The sequence below is a fragment of the Schistocerca cancellata genome, chromosome 10, assembly GCF_023864275.1.
Source record: "Schistocerca cancellata isolate TAMUIC-IGC-003103 chromosome 10, iqSchCanc2.1, whole genome shotgun sequence".
Classification (NCBI taxonomy): Eukaryota; Metazoa; Arthropoda; class Insecta; order Orthoptera; family Acrididae; genus Schistocerca; species Schistocerca cancellata.
In genome coordinates, this window is record NC_064635.1 from 118,679,295 (window position 1) to 118,700,489 (window position 21,195).

The following is a 21,195-nucleotide window of genomic DNA, read 5'->3' on the forward strand; positions in this document are numbered from 1 at the left end:
GACTGCCTACACTACGCTTGTCCGTCCTGTTTTAGAATACTGCCGCGCGGTGTGGGATCCTTATCAGATAGGACTGACGGAGTACATCGAAAAAGTTCAAAGAAAGGCAGCACGTTTTGTATTGTCGCTAAATGTGGGAGAGATTGTCACAGAAATCATGCAGGATCTCGGATGGACATCATTAAAAGAAAGGCGTTTTTCGTTGCGACGGAATCTTCTAACGAAATTCCAGTCACCAACTTTCTCCACCGAATGCGAAAATATTTTGTTGACACCGACCTACATAGAGAGAAACGATCACCAAGATAAAATAACGGAAATCAGAGCTCGTACGGAAAGATATACGTATTCTTTTTTTTCGCGCGCAATACGAGATTGGAATAATAGAGAATTATGAAGGTGGCTCGATGAACCCTCTGCCACGCACTTAAATGTGATTTGCAGAATATCCATGTGGATGTAGATGTAGATTAGGGAAGGATGGGGAAGGAAATCAGCCGTGCCCTTTAAAGGAAACCATCCTGGCGTTTTCCTGGAGTGCTTTAGGGAAATCACGGGCAGCCTACATCTGGATGCCAGACGCGGCTTTGAACCGTCGTCCATCGGAATGCGAGTCCAGTCTGCTAACCACTGCGCGACCTCGCTCGGTAATAGTGGTGGAGAATGGAGTAAGACGGGGATGTAGCCTATCGCCAATGTCATTCAATGTCTATACCGAGAAAGCAGTAAGGAAAATCGAAGAAAAATTTAGAAAGGGAACTGAGATTTGCCGATGACTTTGTAATTCTTTCATACGCCCAAGTGGTTGGAAGAGCAGTTGGAGTATGAACATCAGCAAAAGCAAAAGAAAGATAATGGAATATATCCGATTTAAGTTAGGCGATGCTGAGAATTAGGTTCTGGCTCTGAGCACTATGGGACTTAACATCTATGGTCATCAGTCCCCTAGAACTTAGAACTACTTTAACCTAACTAGCCTAAGAACATCACACAACACCCAGTCATCACGTGTGGATTAGGTAATGAGACACTAAAGCTACTGATGAGTCCTGCTATTTCGATATCGAAAGAGCTGTTGATGGCCGAGATAGAGAGCATATGAAATACTTACAGGCAATAGGAACAACAGGAATGTGCCCAACAAAGAAAATTATTCGCCCCCTTAAGAAAGCACAACGATCGCTTTGGAGCGCTGCAGTTGACGTGTAACTGGTGCCAGGCAATCATGGGGCCTCCGCCAATGACGTCAGTCGTGGCAGTGAAGTAGTTTGTATGTGCCAGTCGGTCGTGTGGAATCTGTGCAGTTGAAATGGGTCTACGTGGAGAGATGACAGAAAGGAAGTACAGTGTGTCGACGCGCCCGTGACCACACACACGCAAGTTGCCCGATTTGCTGGTGTTTCAGTGCCGACTGTCCAACCTGTCTACAAGAAATGGTGCACCACTTGTAGCCATGTAACACGGAATAAGGACAGTGGTCGTAAAAAGATCGTAACCGAGGTGTGTGCCGCGCCTTGTCAGTAGCAAAGCGGACAAGAATTCCTACTGCCAGTGAATGCAGGCCCATCCAAACTGGTTTCCGAGTGAACATTGCGACTGTAACTGCATGCAGTGGGCATTTGGAGACGTGTACTCGCGAAAGGTCATCGCTCACAGCAACACGTAAAGCAATGCAAAAAAATGTACAGTAGCTGGCTAGAGGCATGTAGTACAACTAGACACTTATTTTGCCTCTCTTTCACATCATGCAACGCACCGATTGTACCTATGGCCCAGACTTGTGGTAGAGGGTGCAGATCAGGCCAGAGGTTGTCCTGTGAAGTTTTGGGGCTGTTTTTCATACTGTGACTTGGTCCCACTCATTCCGGTTACCGTGAACCTGAAACAAGTCGTTTTTTTCTAACATTCTCGGTGGCCGAGACTTGCCCGTTCTTCTACATCTCCATGAAGAATATCCCGTTGATGCTCCCTTCGCGGCCGGCCGCTGTGGTCGAGCGGTTCTAGGCGCTTCCGTCCGGAACCACGCGGCTGCTACGGTCGCAGGTTCGAATCTTGCCCCGGGCATGGATGTGTGTGATGTCCTTAGTTAGGTTTAAGCAGCTCTAAGACTGGGGGACTGATGACCTCAGATGCTTACAGCTATTTGAACCATTTTTAACAATAACTAACAGACATACAACAATAAAATTTCTGGTAGTTACACGTTAAACGCAGCCATGTATAGGGATGCCAACCGCATTTCACTCCAACACACCATTGGCGCGAAATTACGAATGTTCAGGAATTTTTGAACAGATCATATATTTGTTAAAATGCTCCCCAACCATCAAAAATACAACAACTAATACTGTAATTTCTTACAGCAGCGAAAGGAGCTGACTGTCAGTTATCTGTGTACTCTGTAACAGTTTGTTTGCACATTTTTGACATGGTTTTCGCATTTTCGAAAATACCATTTTTGACTACGTTGCATAAGCTGTCAAACGATTTATTCTGTATTTTTGGCATGTAATATCTGTTTTGTACGTGGGTGCAAATTCGGTTTTCTGCTCTGTAGAGTGTTCGGATCGCGGCTCGAAACTAGTGAATAAAAAGTAAAATTTGCAACCTTGAACTGGTTTTCCGTTGTACTGATTAACAGAAGTTGCTGACCCACAGCTGTACCAGCACGCTGGAAGTTCGTAACTATGTTCATATTGCATCTTATGTCACCCAAAGAATTCACCCGTAGCACGCGACTAATTTTCAGTGGTCGCCTACAGATGAATCAAAAATCACATGGGTAAATTAAATCAAATGAAGACTTACAGTATAGTGACTGCAATTAGAAGTGAACGGAATCTTCGTACTCGCTCACAGTCTGGCAACGTCACGAACTCTCGAGCCACGTGTCCACTTGGAAAACCTCTAACTGCTAACAGGTACCTCTTACAGTGGAAAGTGTTACGCCACGATGAGCACATTGACCGAACGCTACGAACTGCTACTACAGAATTTCCATGCCTGTTTGCTTCATCAAAACCTACCAGCAAGTTCTCTGCCCACAATTCTTTAAACAATCGAACTCCCATGTATAAAATCTGTCGTTACGTTACAAATAGCACTGAAAGACCCCGGGAGTAGACAACATTCCATTAGAACTACAGATAGCCTTGGGAGAGCCAGTCATGACAAAACTCTACCATCTGGTGAGGAAGATGTATGAGACAGGTGAAATACCCTCAGACTTCAAGAAGAATATAATAATTCCAATCCCAAAGAAAGCAGGTGTTGACAGATGTGAAAATTACCGAACAATCAGTTTAATAAGCCACGGCTGCAAAATACTAACACGAATTCTTTACAGACGAATGGAAAAACTGGTAGAAGCCGTCCTCGGGGAAGATCAGTTTGGATTCCGTAGAAATGTTGGAACACGGGAGGCAATGCTGACCCTACGACTTATCTTAGAAAATAGATTAGGGAAAGGCAAACCTACGTTTCTAGCATTTGTAGACTTAGAGAAAGCTTTTGACAATGTTGATTGGAATATTCTCTTTCAAATTCTGAAGGTGGCAGGGGTAAAATACAGGGAGCGAAAGGCTATTTACAATTTGTACAGAAAGCAGATGGCAGTTATAAGAGTCGAGGGGTATGAAAGGGAAGCAGTGGTTGGGAAGGGAGTGAGACAGGGTTGCAGCCTATCGCCGATGTTATTCAATCTGTATATTGAGCAAGCAGTAAAAGAAACAAAAGAGAAATTCGGAGTAGGTAATAAAATCCATGGAGAAGAAATAAAAACATTGTAATTCAAAAAATGGTTCAAATGGCTCTGAGCACTATGGGACTTAACATCTGTGGTCATCAGTCCCCTAGAACTTAGAACTACGTAAACCTAACTAACCTAAGGACATCACACACATCCATGCCCGAGGCAGGATTCGAACCTGCGACCGTAGCGATCGCGCGGTTCCGGACTGAGCGCCTAGAACCGCTAGACCACCGCGTCCGGCATTGTAATTCTGTCAGAGACAGCAAAGGGCATGGAAGAGCAGTTGAACGGAATGGACAGTGTCTTGAAAAGAGGAAATAAGATGAACACGAGGATAAAGTAGTCGAATTAAATCGGGTGATGCTGCAGAAATTATGTTAGGAAATGAGACGCTTAAAGTAGTAGATGAGTTTTGCCATTTGGGGAGCAAACTAAATGATGATTGTCGAAGTACAGAAGATATAAAATGTAGACTGGCAATGGCAAGGAAGTCGATTCTGAAGAGGAGAAATTTTTTAACATCGAGTATAGATTTAAGTGTCAGGAAGTCGTTTCTGAAAGTATTTGTATGGAGTATAGCCATGTATGGAAGTGAAACGAGGACGATAAATAGTTTAGACAAGAAGAGAATAGAAGCTTTCGAAATGTGGTGCTACAGAAGAATGCTGAAGATTAGGTGAGTAGATCACATAACTAATGAGGAGGTATTGAATAGAATTGGGGAGAAAAGGAGTTTGTGGCACAACTTGACTAGAAGAAGGGATCGGTTGGTAGGACATATCCTGAGGCATCAAGGGATCACCAGTTTAGTATTGGAGGGCAGCGTGGAGGGTAAAAATCGTACAGGGAGACCAAGAGATGAATATACTAAGCAGATTCAGAAGGATGTAGGTTGCAGTAGGTATTGGGAGATGAAGTAGCTTGCGCAGGATAGAGTAGCATGGAGAGCTGCATCAAACCAGTCTCTGGACTGAAGACAACAACAACAACAACAACAACGCTACAAACGAGTTAATGTTTTAAATATTTGACGTAATGCGTGGAAATGCATAAATAGTAGCTCATATTTCTGTACGGTGTACAATGTCAGTTATGGTGGCACGCGTGTTTCTTTTTTAATTTTGTAGTCGTGGGCCATAAATGGTAGACTCGTATCACAAGTACCACCCAACACAGTTTTTTTAATTCTTTAAGTATTTATACAACCAATATTGCGATATATTTACATCTTTCTGAAAAGCTACTGTTTCCCCTAAACCATCTGTCGTCCAATGACGTAATTTTGTAGATATCTTGAGTGGTATATGTACTGTCGGCAGAATGGGTATCGAATAGAATTAGTAGTAAAAAATAATAAATAAAAACATCATGCTTGATGCTGATGTTTTACCACGTGAACAACGAACCTTTTGTAAGCGATGAATCGTTTTTCTTTCATGATTTTGTGTCGTGCAAGCCATAAAAAGCGTAGGAAAGATTTGAAATAACGTTTAAAGATCAAGAAATAATTTTCAACTCAGCAGCCGAGTGCGTACTAATATGAAACTTCTTGGTAGATTCAGACAGTGCCGGACCGGGATTCGAATTCATGCAACATCACTTCTTCCGGGAACAATAGTCCCGTAAGTTTCGCAAGAGAAAATCTGTGAAGTTTGGGAGGCAGGAGGTAAGGTACTGCCGGATATAAAGCTGTGAGGGAGTATCGTGAGTACTGCTCGCCAAAGGAGAAGGTCTCAGATTCGAGTTCCAGAGCCGGTCTTTGTGGCCGAGCGGTTCTAGGCGCTTCAGTCCGGAACCGGGTTGCTGCTACGGTCGCAGGTTCGAATCCTGCCTCGGGTATGGATGTGTGTGATGTTCTTAGCTTAGTTAGGTTTAAGTAGTTCTAAGTTCTAGGGGACTGATGATCTGAGATGTTAAGTACCACAGTGCTCAGAGCCATTTGAACCATTTTGAGTTCCAGTCCGGGACACATTTTAATCGGCCAGGAAGTTTCATGTTTAAAAGCTGGTGAAAGTTGCTGAGTGCTGTCATTGTGAAATACTGGCCGAATATAGTCGGGATAATTTGCGCGCTGTGAATTACACTGCTTCGGGACTCAAACACAGTTTCGAACTTGAATATTTGACTTACTGTGTTAAATGTTTAACGCAAGATTATACCTCCTAATGAGTAGATTATGACGGCATTTTAAGTTTTTAAATACGGTCTAAAATTCTGCCTATATGGCATTTTTTTGCCCTCATAAGCCGTTAGATGGGCTACCGGCAACTCGGACCGGCTGACCGTATCATTCGTTTAGCGATACAGATGTCAGTTTTCGAATGTTCTCCTCACTTGGATAAATTTCTGCGAAAGCCCGTGATTCGGATATCGCTGTTGGAGCGTTACGTCCAACAAACAGCTGTACTTTCAATTTCGCTTCTGGTAGATGAGAAAATTTACCACCAACTTAGTGTATGAGAGTAGTAATAGAATTTCTACAGCTTCTGTTGCCTTACACGAAAAATGGAGCGGAAGATACTGTCGTAGCAGTTACTAGGAATGGTCAATGTACAGGGATGGGACAGATACGATCATTCGAACCAAAAATGTCTAGTAAACATGGTCTCTAAAATGCACCCTTTAAGAGCTATGAGCACTTCTTCATCTTCAATACGTGAAACAGTTCCTTTCTGTGGAACAATTGCTCGTAGCTCTTAATGTGTGCATTTTAGAATCCATGTTCATTAGACTTCTTTGCGCCGAATGATCGTTCCTCTTTGTTGAATGGTACTTAAGTAAATAAATTAGTGAAATCAAAGAGAAGTAGAAATTAGAATATAAATAAAAAACTTGGTTTAGTTTAGAGAGCTACATACTGGCATTCAGCGAGCAGAACAGCAGAACAGAAGAGACAATGACGGTGAAGTCATCAAGTTCCACATAAGCGGGCGCTGTCGATTCAGCCGTCAGGGCATCGCCCGACCGGCTCACGTGTTTCTCAGTTATCGCATGTGAGCAAAGGCCCTCGCCTACATCCCAAGAGCCAATGACCGACGTTAAGAAGATTCTTCGGGAAGCTTCTCAACGTGACAGAAGAGGCAATGACCGTGAAGTCGTTAACCTCCAGTAAACTGAAGTGAATAAATACGCGAGACGCAGTGGGCCTGACAGACGAAGACGAGAGACGAAGAAGACGAAGAAGACGAAGAAGTGAAGAAGCGTAGCAGTACTTTTCAGTCAGTTTCGGTGCTGAAGACCGTCATGCAAGAAGAGACTACATCATGCACAGACGCACCAAGTCCGCCGCTGTAATGGAATAGCAAGCAGCAGCCTCGGCGCCAGAAGACAGAAGTTAAAAGGTATTTGAAGTCTGATTTTTACGTACCCGGGTGACTCGTGAGGACGGGAAGGAGACGGCCTCACATCAGCAGTCACCTGTGAGCTGGGATGAAGACCTGACAGCCGAAGACTGGCAAGCGGGAGTCCGTGGTTCGAGTCCGGGACACTGGCCTTCCCCCGCCGCGCCGCTCCGCTGGCCGACGCACAACACACGCGGCCGCTTAGAGAAGAGAAACACTGGGACGCCACATCCAAGGTATCACCATCCGATGCACGACTTCGCTCGCAGTAATTAAACGGGCCACCTCGCGCTGCGCGTCTCCAGTCAGCTGGGCGAGACGGCGACACGAGATACACACCGCTACGCGTAATCAGACGCCGCCGCCGCCGCTGCCGCAGCAGAAGGCTACGCAAACGACACGGCTGCCGCTCTCCGAACCAGAACGTCCAGTAAGATACAGTTGTACGAAACTTTCAATGAAAGTTATCTTATGTAAAAATGCTGTTTCATTCTACCTCATACCCGAGCCAAGGAAGAACCCACCCTGGCCACATGTTGTTAAGAGAGAAAAGTTAATTTATTTAACATTTTCACCCTGACAGAATGCTTTAGAATGCTCATCCTGACAATTGACAGCATCAAAAGAGAAAACCCAGTTACATTTAGTGACAGAAGTGTTACATTTAGTATCAGAACTGTTACATCTTATATCCCTGAATATTGACCACCAGTATCAAATGTCCCGCCTCCCACACTGGAGACAATGTGTGCTCTAGGGGAGCCCACGGCACGGGCAATGTTGCGAGTTCTCGCCGTCAGGTTCTCTGCTATGTGACGAAGGACGTTCTCTTACAAAGCCGAAAGCGCGGCGCGTGCGTGGAGCACGGCGATCAACCGACCTAGTTGCCAACGGGCCAGATCCACGCAGCCTGTGTTCTAATCGGACGAAAATGATGTGCGGCGTCACGATTACGACAGGGATTCACCACGGCGCCCACTTGCCAGTTTATTACACTACTGGCCATTAAAATTGCTACACCACGAAATTGACGCACTACAGACGCGAAATTTAACCGACAGAAAGAAAATGCTGTGATACGCAAATGATTAGCTTTTCAGAGCATTCACGCAAGGTTGGCGCCGGTGGCGACACCTACAACGTGCTGACACGAGAAAAGTTTCCAACCGATTTCTCATACACAAACAGCAGTTGACCGGCGTTGCCTGGTGAAACGTTGTTGTGATGCCTCGTGTAAGGAGGGGAAATGCGTACCGTCACGTTTCCGACTTTGATAAAAGTCGGATTGTAGCCTATCGCGATTGCGGTTTATCGTATCGCGACACTGCTGCTCGCGATCGTCGAGATCCAATACTGTTAGGAGAATACGGAATCGGTGGGTTCAAGAGGGTAATACGGAACGCTGTGCTGGATCCCAACGGCCTCGTATCACTAGCAGTCGAGATGACAGGCATCTTATCCGTATGGCTGTAACGGATCGTGCACCCACGTCTCGATCCCTGAGACAACAGATGGGGACGTTTGCAACACAACAACCGTCTGCACGAACAGTTCGACGGCGTTTGCAGCAGCATGGACTGTCAGCTCGGACACCGTGTCTGCGGTTACCCTTGACGCTGCATGAGAGACAGGAGCGCCTGCGATGGTGTACTCAACGACGAACCTGGGTGCACGAATGGCAAAACGTAATTTTTTCGGGTGAATCCAGGTTCTGTTTACAGCATCGTGATAGTCGCATCCGTGTTCGGCGACATCGTGATGAACGCACATTGGAATCTTGTATTCGTCATCGCCATACTGGCATATCACCCTGCGTGATGGTATGGGGTGCCATTGGTTACACGTCTCGCTCACCTCTTGTTCGCATTGACGACATTTTGAACAGTGGACGTTACATTTCAGATGTGTTACGACCCGTGGCTGTATCCATCATTCGATCCCTGCGAAACCCTACATTTCCGCAGGATGATGCACGACCGCATGTTGCAGGTCCTGTACGGGCCTTTCTGGATACAGAAAATGTTCGACTGTTGCCCTGGCCAGCACATTCTCCAGATCTCTCACCAATTGAAAACTTCTGGTCAATGGTGGCCGAGCAACTGGCTCGTGTCAATACGCCAGTCACTACTCTTGATGAACTGTGGTAGCGTGTTGAAGCTGCATGGGCAGCTGTACCTGTACACGCCATCCAAGCTCTGTTTGACTCAATGCCCAGGCGTATCACGGCCGTTATTACGGCCAGAGGTGGTTTTTCTAGGTCCTGATTTCTCAGGATATATGCACCCAAATTGCGTGAAAATGTAATCACATGTCAGTTCTAGTATAATATATTTGTCCAATTAATACCCGTTTATCATCTGCATTTCTTCTTGGTGTAGCAATTTTAATGGCCAGGTTTGTATTTTAATTTGGTGTGCAGCCACAGTCATTTTAAACTTTATTGCAGATATAACGGCCATGTCACTGTACAGCAAGTTTTGTTCCACAATCTGGCTTTCGGCTATAGGCCATTATCAAGTGTTACAACTGAACAGATTAATGCACAATAAAAGTACAAAAATAAGAAAAATAGCGGGGCAAACAGTTAAATTAATGTATGGATTGCATGAGTTGTTCTCTTACTTACGTATCAAGTACGTTTACGAGTGGAATAGAACTCATTGTCAAAATATGCATCTTCTGGTTAGATAAACCAGTTTTGTCAAAAGTAAATGCGAGAACTTTAGTATAATAGGCTAATTTACTGGCAATTGGCATAACTTATTCACTTGATATTGTTGTGGAATAAAATAGATGAGCAAATCACAGGCTTAAGTTGTGTCTAGGCAGCCACTGACATAAGCATAAGTGAAACTATCGTCAAAGACCATGATAAAGACATGCCAGTTTAATAACACCAGATTGTGCATTTAAACACATGCAAGTTCTCGATAGCACAGGACAAAATTGAGCCCTTTAGTGGGTGTCTTTTCAATTAAATATTTATTTCCAGTGGGCCCTGCACGGAGCGGAGTGTTCCCGAAGGGTGGCAGATAAGCTCACTAGCGTGACGTCACAAGTTCGTTGCAGAGCCCGTATATCTCTGGTGTGTCCTCGGTATGTTGAAACTGTCAGTAGTCGCCGAAAGTGTTTTCTGTAGTTGTGAGTGCATTATATCGCAGCTACGTGAAGTTGGAGTGCTTCCGTAAATAAAGTAGCCGAAATGTTCGGTGTTTCAAGAGACGCCATATCCAAAATTTATTTCTACCTCATAGACGGAAACGGAGAAACATTATCCGCTAAATCACAACGCGGACAGTTCGCCCCCGTTAGCTGACTGGTCAGCGCGGCGGAATGCCACGCTAAGGGGCCCGGGTTCGATTCCCGGCTCGGGTAGGAGAATTTTCTCCCCTCAGGGACGATGTTGTGATGTCCTCATCATCATTTCATCCTCATCTCCGACGCGCAAGTCGCCCAATGTGGCGTCGAATGCAATAAGTACTTGCCCTCGGCGTCCGAATGTCCCCGCCCACAATGCCGTAAACTCATTTCCATTTCCACAACGCGGCCAAAAAATACTGTTGAGTGATCCTGAAAGACGGTGATTGAAGAGGATTGTGAAGAAAAGCCAAAGGGTCACAGCTGCAAAAGTATATGTCGCACTCGCGAACCTTGTCACCTCCAAAAGCCGGCCGGAGTGGCCGAGCGGTTCTAGGCGCTACAGTCTGGAACCGCGCGACCACTACAGTCGCAGGTTCGAATCCTGCCTCGGGCATGTATGTATGTGATGTCCTTAGGTTAGTTAGGTTTAAGGAGTTCTCAGTTCCAGGGGACTGATGACCTGAGAAGTTAAGTCCCATAGTGCTCTGAGCCATTTTTGATTTGTCAGCTCTAAAACAACACCAAGGGAGCTCTATAAGCGGGTAGAATTGCAAAATCACTCATCAGTGATGGAAATGCCCTTGGCAGGAAGACGTAGTGTCGATGCCATAATAGGTCAGCCATGGAGTAATGGAAGAATGTGGTTTTGTGAGATGGGTCTTGTTTCACACAGTTTCTAACTTCTGGTCAAATTCAAGTCCCAAGAGTGATACATGGCGGTGGTTCGGTGATGATTTGGCCAGCCGCATCGTTGTATTCCATGGGTGCCATGGTTACTTTGCGAGATGCATTACTGCAAAGAATTGCCGGCCGTTGTGACCGAGCGGTTCTAGGCGCTCCAGTCTGGAACCGCGCTACCGCTACGGTCGCAGTTTCGAATCCTGCCTCGGGCATGGATGTGTGTGATGTTCTTAGGTTAGTTAGGTTTAAGTAAGTAATATTCGACGTTACCCAAGGAAATATTATAGGCCCTCTATTGTTCCAGATCTATATTAACGACATAGGAGACAATCTGAGTAGCCGCCTTAGATTGTTTGCAGATGATGCAGTCATTTACCGTCTTGTAAAGTCATCAGATGATCAAAATGACTTGCAGAATGATTTAGATGAGGTATCTGTATGGTGCGAAAAGTGGCAATTCACCCTGAATAAAGAAAAGTGAAGTGTGAAGTTATTCACATGAGTACTAAAAGAAGTCAGCTAAATTTCGATTACGCGATAAGTCACACAAATCTGAGGCCAGTAAATCTAAATAAATACTTAGGGATTACAGTTACAAATAACCTAAATTGGAACGATCAGATAGATAATATTGCGGGTAGAGCAAATCAAAGACTACGATTCATTGGCCAGAACACTTAGAAGGTGCAACAGGTCTACCAAAGCGACTGCTTAGACTACGCTTGTCCGCCCCATTCTGGAGTATTGCTGTGCGGTGTGGGATCCGCATTAGGTGGGACTTACGGATGACATCGAAAAAGTACAAAGGAGGGCAGCTGGTTTTGTATTATCGCTAAATAGGGGAAATAGTGTGACAGCCATGATACGTGAATTGGAGTGGCAATCATTAAAACAAAGGCGTTTTTCGTTGCGACGGGATCTTCTCGTGAAATTTCAATCACCAGTTTTCTCTTCCGATTGCGAAAACGTTCTGTTGGCACCCACCTACATAAGGAGAAATGATCATAACTATAAAATAGCAGAAATCACGGCTCGCACACAAAAATTTAAGTGCTCGTTTTTCCCGCGTGCAGTTCGAGAGTGGAACGGTAGAGAGACAGCTTGAAGGTGGTTCATTGAACCCTCTAGTAGCCACTTTATTGTGAATAGCAGGGTAATCACGTACATGCAGATGTAGATGTAATTCTAAGTTCCAGGGGACTGATGACCTCAGATGTTACGTTCCAGCCGGCCGAAGTGGCCGTGCGGTTAAAGGCGCTTCAGTCTGGAACCGCAAGACCGCTACGGTCGCAGGTTCGAATCCTGCCTAGGGCATGGATGTTTGTGCTGTCCTTAGGTTAGTTAGATTTAACTAGTTCTAAGTTCTAGGGGACTAATGACCTCAGCAGTTGAGTCCCATAGTGCTCAGAGCCATTTGAACCATTTTTGTTACGTTTCATAGTGCTCAGATCAATTTGAACCATTTGAAAAGGATTATATGGTCATTTCGACTGATCAGGTTCACCCCATGGTACAATGTTTGTTCCCCAATAGTGATACTGTCTTCCAAGACGATACATCTCATATCGTCCAGGATTTGCTTCTTCACCACGAGGATGAATTGTAGCAAAGCCCTTGGCTACCTCAGTTACCAGATCAAGATATTATTGAGTCTTTGTGGTCTACTTTGGAGAGAAGAGAGCGTGATCGTATACACCTCGATCATCGTTACTTAAACTTGCACCGTTTTGCAGAAAGAATGGCACAAAATTCGCTTGAAAACCAGACTGGAGCTGTATTTATCCATTCCGAGACGAGTGGAAGCTACTTTGAGTGAGTGTCAACGGGTTTCGTACCCCCTATTAGACATGCCATTTGTTTTTGTTGTTCCCATATTTTTGCCCTCCCTGTAACTTCTTTTCGGTCCGCATTCTTTGCGAAAATTGTTTATTATCTTATACTTTTGAGCAGTTTCTATCTACATGTCTTTAGCTCTTATTTGCACGTAATTTCATAAATCAGTTAACTTCTACATAAATTTAAAGTTAATATTAATATTAATTGAAGTATTATACCAAATATACATAATTTAGGTAGCTGAAAAGGGATTTTAAAATGTCGCCTGTTTTCGTAAAATTACAATGGGTGATACGTTTTTTTTCGTATCATATTATGAATCAGCACACTTAAAATCACAAGATGAATCTGTTTATTGTAGGCCTTGATAGTAGAAATCCATGTCGCTAGTGTAAGTATCGAGTTGCTCCCGACCTCCGCATCAGAGGGCAGTTCCACCGGACTGCAGATTACGCCAGTATTCGGGTCGGCGGCGGAGTTCGTGCGTGCGCTAGGAGATGGCGCAGCCGTCGCCGTGGTGCGCGTGGCGCCGGACGCTGCGCTTGCGTGACGTCACAGGCGGCTGCATCCAGCGGGAGATGCGATCAGCGAGTGTGGCTGGCCATATACTGGCGAGTGTCGGGTGTCTGGTTTCCTGTGCTGCGCTGCAAGCGAGGGGGGGGGGGGGGGGGCTGTGTAGCAGGAAACCCGACACCCGCATTAGGCTGCAAATAGCCCGGGCTGGAGGGAGAGGGTTCGCGAAAAACGTACTGCGGCATACCAGTGCCGGCAGCGCAGTGTACGTTACGTCCCGAAATGTTTGTGCCGGAGTGACAGCTTTTAAATACTTTTTCATTGCATAAGGAAATAACGTTGCGTCATAGCAACATGTTTGGTAACAATAATGCAAAAAAATGTCCTTTAGATCATGGAAAAACTTGTAGAAGCCGACCTCGGGGAAGATCAATTTGGATTCCGTAAAAATGTTGGAATACGTGAAGCAATACTCACCCTACGACTTAGCTTAGAAAATAGATTAAGAAAAGGCAAACCCACGTTTCTAGCATTTGTAGACTTAAAGAAAGCTTTTGACAATGTTGACTGGAATACTCTCTTTCAAATTCTGAAGGTGGTAGGTGTAAAATACAGGGAGCGAAAAGCTATTTACAATTTGTACAGAAACCAGATGGCAGTTATAAGAAGGAAGCAGTGGTTGGGAAGGGAGTGAGACAGGGTTGTAGTCTCTCCCCGATGTTATTCAATCTTTACATTGAGCAAGCAGTAAAGGAAACAAAAGAAAAATTTGGAGTAGGAATTAAAATCCATGGAGAAGAAATTAAAACTTTGAGGTTCGCCAATGACATTGTAATTCTGTCAGAGACAGCAAAGGACCTGGAAGAGCAATTGAAAGGAATGGACAGTGTCTTGAAAGGAGGATATAAGACGAACATCAACAAAAATATAACGAAGATAATGGAATGTAGTCAAATTAAATCGGGTGATGCTGCGGGAATTATATTAGGAAATGAGACACGTAAAGTAATACAAGAGTTTTGCTATATGGGGAACAAAATAACTGATGACGGTCGAAGTAGAGAGGATATAAAATGTGCACTGGCAATGGCAAGGAAAGTGTTTTTGAAGAAGAGAAATTTGTTAACATCGAGTATAGATTTAAGTGTCAGGAAGTCGTTTCTGAAAGTATTTGTACGGAGTGTAGCCATGTACGGAAGTGAAACATGGACAATAAATAGCTTAGACAAGAAGAGAATAGAAGATTTCGAAATGTGTTGCTGCAGAAGAATGGTGAAGATTAGATGGGTAGATCACATAACTAACGAGGAGAGAAGAGAAATTTGTAGCACAACTTGACTAGAAGGGATCGGTTGGTAGGCCATATTCTCAGGCATCAAGGGATCACCAATTTAGTATTGGAGGTCAGCATGGAGGGTAAAAATCGTAGAGGGAGACCAAGTAATGAAGACACTGAACGATTCAGATGGATGTGGGTTGCAGTAGGTACTGGGCGATGAAGAAGCTTGCACAGAATTGAGTAGTATGGAGAGCTGCATCATACCTGTCTAAGGACGGAAGACAACAACAACAACAACAACAAGATCATTTATGCGCGGTATGACATCAAACGCGAAATAGCCAGTTTGGGAGGAGGAAACAAAAAGGAAATTCGCAGTTTGAGGATATACAACGGCGTTTGAGTGACTACAAGAGCTACGCAGTACGAGCCCTTTTACCAGTGTTACGTTGCACCCTCTCTGGCCTTGATACACGCACTGATTCGGTTGGGAAGGGCGTCATAAAGCCACCGTATTCCCTGCTGTGGTAAGGCGCCACACAAGTGTTGTAACGAAGTGGTCCTTGATGTCTCCGATACTGCCTTTGGGACAGAGTTAACGCCCGAGCTGGTCTCAGATGTGTTGTATCAGGGACGGATCAGGGATCTTGCTGGCTGCTGCAGTACATCACACCACTCAGACAGTTCATAGAGACACCTCGCATGTGTGGGAGAGCATTGTGCTGTTGAAAAATGACACTAGGATTCTGTCGCAGGAGGAGGACGCAGGCTGTCCGTGAAGCACCGTTGCGCCGTCAGAGTTCCGTCAGTCACTGCCCCCATTACACGGTAGCCCTAAACCGTACACCTATGCACCAGCGCTCCAAGCGTGCATATCTGTAAGTACAGCCTGGTTCGCGTCGACCTATTACGCCATCCTCGCGGGATACACCTTGCGCACATACACAGTAGACGCTAATAACGCGCGAAACGCAAACAGAACTGATCTCTTGAAAGAATTCGGAACTTGGTGAGGATGTACGCGGCTTGTTTCGAGAAGCTGCCATCTATGATAAAAGATGGAATTAGCAAGTGTGACACAGTCGTGAGAGAGGCTGCCTCACATTCTCTAAAGTCAGAATTAAATCATATGTTTATACGTTTTGATATCATACCAGCCTAGATCACTGACAAAATCTCGGTAGATGCCCTGTTATGTTGCAAGCTGTTTGTAACGTTACGTTTCCTGGTACTTAGAACAAAAAATATTTAACAGTCAAGAACCTTACCTAAAGAAAATAGAATTTTATAGGAGATATGTAGATGACACACTACTGCTAGGTAAAGGGGATACAAAAGACATCAGAGACATTCTACATTACTTTAATAATCTACATGAGAAAATCAAATTTACAGTGGAACATGAGCAAAATAAAAGTATCAACTTCCTGGACCTAAATATTACAAGACACAACAACACATGCACTTTCAAAATTCATAGGAAAAACACAATGACTGACACCACAATCCCTGCAACCTCATGTTACCCAAATATCCATAAACAGGCAGCTTACAGGTCAGTTTTACATAGGGCAACTAAAATACCATTGACCCAAGAAAACATGCAACAAGAAATAAACACAGTAAAAAAATTGCAGTTGCCATTGGTTGCAATGCTCCCATGGGTGACACGATCCTATACAAAGTGAAGAAAGACGCAGGTACAAGCTGCACCACAGAAGAAAAAGAGAAAAACAAATGTGTATCTGGTATCCCATACATTGGCAATGTATCACAGAAGATTGCAAATATTTTCAAAGATCACAAAGTAAAAATTAGGTTTTCTACATCTAATAAACTACAACGAAAACTAATACATAATACGAAGTGTAAGGATGATCCATACTCAGACTCTGTAATATACAAGGTCACATGTCAGGAATGCTCCATGTTCTACCTAGAACAAACAGGCCGAAATTTCAACACGAGGTACACAGAGCACATAAAAGCCTACACACACAACAGACACACTACATCAGCCATAGCAACACGTATACGTAATATGGGATATCCATTTGGAAAAATAGAGCAAAATGTCAAAGTACTCCACCCACTAAATAAATGACATAAAATGGATGGGCTAGAAGAACTGGAGATACATTCACCTTACAGAAAATATAAAGATAAAATGTTAAACGAAAAACTTCAAAGTGAATCAGTGAATTTCACAGATGTTTTGATAGTATACTTAAATAAAAATAGTAACACACAGAAATAAGCACAATTGTAAAATCGATATAAGTAAATTATTATCCAAATTGTTAAGGTAAATAACCTCTGTAAAAAAGCATATCATACTCTGTGGAAGACCTATGATGTCATCTCTGTTGACTGCTTCTAGTAACATCTTTGTTTTGTTTATGTAAAATGTTTTCGATGTTTAAAAATGTACAAGTTGTGTGTGTGAGATTCTGCACAAATGGACGATAAGGAAACTGCAAGTACACATTCTTCTAAATTTCACCACCAGCTTCACAATAAAACAAAAAAACAAAAAGATCGAAAACCAACTAAAAATAGTGTGTTTTCTTATACATTGCAGTAGAGTCAACGAAATGAAGCAGACTCTCACATCGATAACATTACAGAGAAATGGCATAACAAACACAAAAAACCGCACTTGAAAATGGGAATCATTTCTCGAAACGCGTAGTGCGAAAAATAAAAGTACTAAGTTCAAAATCCGCTTGTATCAGTCGACCATTGTACCAGTAACATTATTCGAATGTGAAGCACTAATATTTAGAAAGGAAGATGAAGAAAAACTGTTAGTATTTGAAAGAAAAATACCAGTATATGATGAAGATAACATGGAAAGGAGGATAAGAAAAAATGAAGAATTAAGAGAGCTGCACAAACACCGTAACATCGTAGATGTGCTAAAGAAGAGAAGGTTTAACTGCGCAAGAATGGTAGAAAACAGACTACCTAAAATAGCATTCGGAAGGACACTAAATGGAACGAGAGAAAGAGGAAGACCCAGAAGTAGGTGGAGAGATAAGATCCGGGAGGACATAACTAGGATGGACACGAACACTGAATGGACACACACAGTGCACTCAACAGAAGGAAATGGAAGAGGCTTGTAGAGTGTATGGTCGATAAGGCCCTTGCCACTTGAAAATAAAATAAATACGCACATCAAAAAAAAGTTTTGCATCACGCTTATTCCAAGAACTCCTGAAGATAGACGTTGACAGTGGACATTGTATCACAGACAAAGTCCCTTTGACTGTTCAGAGATGCCACTAAACCCGCCCAAAGATGTAAACAACCATGCGTGAGCAGCGCCTATTAGACGGAGGGGGTCAGACAGCCGATCAGTTCCAGCCATTCCACCAGGAAGGACGTACACGGCTCGTGTTGTCTGTAGTTCAACCATGCCTAGACGGTCAGTACCGCGGTTCGATCGCGTCCGCATTGTTGCTTTGTGCCAGGAAGGGCTCTCAACAAGGGAAGTGTCCAGGCGTCTCGGAGTGAACCAAAATGATGTTGTTCGGACGCGGAGGAGATACAGAAAGACAGGAACTGCCGATATGCCTCGCTCAGGCCGCCCGAGGGCTACTACTGCAGTGGATGACCGCTGCCTATGGGCTATGGCTCGGAGGAACACTGACAGCAACGCCACCGTGATGAACAATGCATTTCGTGCAGCCACAGGACGTCGTGTTACGACTCAAATTGTGCTCAATAGGCTGCACGATGCGCAACTTCACACCCGACGTCCATGGCGAGGTCCATCTTTGCAAGTACGACACCATGCAGCGTGGTACTGATGGGTCCAACAACTTGCCGAATGGGCCGCTCAGGATTGGTATCAGGTTCTCTTCACCGATGAGTGTCGCATGTGCCTTCAGCCAGAGAATCGTCTGAGACGTGCTTGGAGGCAACCTGGTCAGGCTGAACGCCTTAGACACGCTGTCCAGCGAGTGCAGCAAGGTGGAGGTTCTCTGCTATTTTGGGGTGCCGTTATGTTGGGCCGACGTACGCCGCTGGTGATCATGGAAGGCGCCGAAACGGCTGTACGATACGTGAATGCTGTCCTCCGACCGATAGTGCAACCATATCAGCAGCATATTGGCGAGGCATTCGTCTTCATGAGCGACAATTCGCGCCCGCAACGTGCATGTCTTGTGAATGAGTTCCTTCAGGATAACGACATCGCTCGACTAGAGTGGCCAATATGTTCTCCAGACATGAACCCTATCGAACATGCCTGGGATAGACTGAAAAGGGCTGTTTATAGACGACGTCCTCGACCAACCACTCTGAGGTTCAAAAATGCTTCAAATGACTCTAAGCTCTATGGGACTTGACATCTGAGGTCATGAGTCCCCTAGACTTAGAACTAATTAAACCTAACGAAACTAAGGACAGCACACACATCCATGCCCGAGGCAGGATTCGAACGTGCGATTGTAGTAGCAGCGTGGGTCCCGACTGAAGCGCCTAGAAGCGTTCGGCCACAGCGGCCGGCCCACTCTGCGGGATCTACGCCGAATTGCCGTTAAGGATTGGCACAATCTGGACCAACAGTATCTTGATGAACTTGTGGATAGTATACCATGACGAATACAGGCTTGCATCAGTGCAAGAGGAAGTGCTACTGCGTAATAGAGGTACCGGTGTGTACCGCAATCTAGACCACCACCTTTGAAGGTCTAGCTGTATGGTGTACAACATGCAAAGTGTGGTTTTCATGAGCAGTAAAAAGGGCGCAAATGATGTTCATGTTGATCTCTATTCCTACTTTCTGTACAGGTTCCGGAACTCTCTGAACCGACGAATTGCAAAACTTTTTTGATCTGTGTATTTTTTAAAAAAAAGATGTTAATACACTCCTGGAAATGGAAAAAAGAACACATTGACACCGGTGTGTCAGACCCACCATACTTGCTCCGGACACTGCGAGAGGGCTGTACAAGCAATGATCACACGCACGGCACAGCGGACACACCAGGAACCGCGGTGTTGGCCGTCGAATGGCGCTAGCTGCGCAGCATTTGTGCACCGCCGCCGTCAGTGTCAGCCAGTTTGCCGTGGCATACGGAGCTCCATCGCAGTCTTTAACACTGGTAGCATGCCGCGACAGCGTGGACGTGAACCGTATGTGCAGTTGACGGACTTTGAGCGAGGGCGTATAGTGGGCATGCGGGAGGCCGGGTGGACGTACCGCCGAATTGCTCAACGCGTGGGGCGTGAGGTCTCCACAGTACATCGATGTTGTCGCCAGTGGTCGGCGGAAGGTGCACGTGCCCGTCGACCTGGGACCGGACCGCAGCGACGCACGGATGCACACCAAGACCGTAGGATCCTACGCAGTGCCGTAGGGGACCGCACCGCCACTTCCCAGCAAATTAGGGACACTGTTGCTCCTGGGGTATCGGCGAGGACCATTCGCAACCGTCTCCATGAAGCTGGGCTACGGTCCCGCACACCGTTAGGCCGTCTTCCACTCACGCCCCAACATCGTGCAGCCCGCCTCCAGTGGTGTCGCGACAGACGTGAATGGAGGGACGAATGGAGACGTGTCGTCTTCAGCGATGAGAGTCGCTTCTGCCTTGGTGCCAATGATGGTCGTATGCGTGTTTGGCGCCGTGCAGGTGAGCGCCACAAACAGGACTGCATACGACCAAGGCACACAGGGCCAACACCCGGCATCATGGTGTGGGGAGCGATCTCCTACACTGGCCGTACACCACTGGTGATCGTCGAGGGGACACTGAATAGTGCACGGTACATCCAAACCGTCATCGAACCCATCGTTCTACCATTCCTAGACCGGCAAGGGAACTTGCTGTTCCAACAGGACAATGCACGTCCGCATGTATCCCGTGCCACCCAGCGTGCTCTAGAAGGTGTAAGTCAACTACCCTGGCCAGCAAGATCTCCGGATCTGTCCCCCATTGAGCATGTTTGGGACCGGATGAAGCGTCGTCTCACGCGGTCTGCACGTCCAGCACGAACGCTGGTCCAACTGAGGCGCCAGATGGAAATGGCATGGCAAGCCGTTCCACAGGACTACATCCAGCATCTCTACGATCGTCTCCATGGGAGAATAGCAGCCTGCATTGCTGCATGCTCTGTTGCCTGTGTCTATGTGCCTGTGGTTCTGTCAGTGTGATCATGTGATGTATCTGACCACAGGAATGTGTCAATAAAGTTTCCCCTTCCTGGGACAATGAATTCACGGTGTTCTTATTTCAATTTCCAGGAGTGTATTTGAAAGAAAAACATTTGGATCTTTGTATGATGAAGACAACATGGAGGATAAGAAAAAATGAAGAATTAAGAGAGCTGTATAAACACCGTAACATCGTGGATGTGCTAAAGAAGAGAAGGTGGAAATGGGCTGGCCATGTTGCGAGAATAACCGAACACAAAATGGTTCAAAT